The following is a 2342-nucleotide window of genomic DNA, read 5'->3' on the forward strand; positions in this document are numbered from 1 at the left end:
CCATTGTGCTGAGGTCCTAGCAGGTAGGATGTGAGGCCACAAATTAGAATTCTCACTGACCACTGCAACTCCAGCTGTCATGACTCTGTCTTTGATGAAAGAGCTTCGGGCTGTTTGTTCAGGCTTCTTGAGCTGGGTGTCAATTAGATCAGCCTTGGGTACCAGGGTAGCTGGGTTGAGCTGGAGGGCAACTGAAAATATTACTCTTAGCAGGGGAGTCACCCCCAATGTAGTTTTTTTGTGGCCCTCAATGCTCTGAAATAAAATGAAAATAGAAAAAATGTTATGAAGAAAATAATGCTTAGGAGACATCTAGGCAATACCATACACACAATTCCCTCATTAACCCTTGAACTACTGAAGACATGTATACCCATAGTCCAGTGCTTTTCCTGGGGGCTTCTGGACATGTATAAATGCGTTGATTCAGTTCCAGCGATGTTGGGAAGTGATGTTTACTAAATATTTAAATAAAAACAATAATATAGTGTTTTATTTATCCTATTCATATTCCTGAATCCTCACTTCAAAATATAAATTTAAATAAATTTGTAAATGTGATGTGGTCCATGTGAATCTTGGCCTGTTGCACCAAATGGCCCTCATTTTAAGTGCATTTGACACCCCTGCTCTAGAGCTGTGGTTCTCAATTTTCCTAATGCCACAACCCTTTAATACAGTTCCTCATGTTGTGGTGACTCCCAACCATAAAATTATTTTTGTTGCTACTTCATAACAAAATTTTGCTACTATCATAATATTGAATCATAATATTAATATCTGGTAGGCAAGATGTATTTTTATTGTTACAAATTTAAAATAATTAAAGCATAGTAATTCATCACAGAAAGAATATGTCATTATATATAGTGAAATATTTATTCCTAATGAGCAATAAATGAAGAAATGAAATAATAATAATAGTAAAATAAATGAAATTTTGTCTTGAAGCATGATGTAGCATGGGTAACTCATATGTGGTTTTATCTGCATGTGGGCAGACCCATCTGGACAGGAATAGAGGAGTGGTGTGTTGGTTCCTAAGACCATTAAATCTTCAGCTGAACCACAACTGGAGGCACGTGGACTGCAAGCCCAGGAGGTTTATCTTCTGTCATACCCATGGGAAGACTTCAGTCAATAGTCTTCCCTCATATCCTCCAGAGGAAGGCTTGGTGACTGTCAAGAGATATCTGTCCTTCAAGGGAAGAGTCACAGATACTCACCAGGGGGCTTCTTCTTCAGGTCCACTCAATGTTATTTGAGTATGGTCTGGTTGAAAGCTGATCACCCCCTTCTGTTTGTGCAGAAAGCCTCTTCCTAGAAGTAGGTAGTGACAGTCAGGCATTAAGAGGAAAGAGTGTTCAACCTCACCTGTGATAGTTGGCCTGAGTGGAACCATCTTGTAGCAGTCTCCATTTTGTGTCAAGCTATGGAAATTCCCCTGAGGTTAAGGTCAAGCAAACATTTGCCAGAAAATAGCAGCTGCAAGATAAGGCCACACCATCTATCTGAAAGAAAAAAAAGTTTTAAATGCCAAGGCAAATTGCAAAGCCTGCTTCAGTTCTTGCTTGCATGCTCACACAGCTGAAAAGCCCCCATTGTTTACCCCACCCTATAAAAACCCAAGTCTGTGAGCGATCGGGACCAGCTATCCTCCCTCTCTTTGTGGGGCTGGTCCCTGCGCAGGTTCTTTTTTCTCTTTTCTGTCCCCCTTAAATAAACTGTTTTTCTTCTTACCAGAGACTGAGTTGTTCTTGTCCAGTTCATGTACAACATTTTGGAGGTCCCACCAGGATCCGGTGACCAGGTTGTACATTAGCGGGACAAGCGAGACCCCGGGAAGGAGTGTTCTCCTCAGCCTGTGCCGCAGCTAGGGGAAGGCCTCGGAGAGACGTTCCTTCACCCCTGTTGTTGGAGCCTGTCAAGAGCGCTACTGGGTTGGTGTGCACACTCCGGGTTGGGAGGATAGGCTCTGTTGGACGCAACTTTAGGGTATTCCCAGAGGGCTAGAGAGACGTCTCTGTGTCCTCCTGTATCTTTATTGATGGCATATTCTTATTTCTTTATATGTTTAAGTCCCGTGTTTTTTTTATATTGTTGTTTTCTATGTGTGTTTATGTGTTTAAGTCCTGTGTTTCTTGTGTATTGTCGTTTCCAGCTCACACTCCTGCTTGTCTTCCGTGGTTTTAATTTTTTTAACAGGTGAAGTGAAACCATGGGACAGACACAGTCCACTCCACTCCAGTGCCTTTTTGAATAATTTCTCTGACTTTTCTAAAAGGTCTATGTTAGGTCATGGATTTAAAACAAAGTTGTCTCATCTCAGGACCTTCTGTGAG

The sequence above is a fragment of the Tenrec ecaudatus genome, chromosome Y (assembly GCF_050624435.1).
Source record: "Tenrec ecaudatus isolate mTenEca1 chromosome Y, mTenEca1.hap1, whole genome shotgun sequence".
Lineage (NCBI taxonomy): Eukaryota > Metazoa > Chordata > Mammalia > Afrosoricida > Tenrecidae > Tenrec > Tenrec ecaudatus.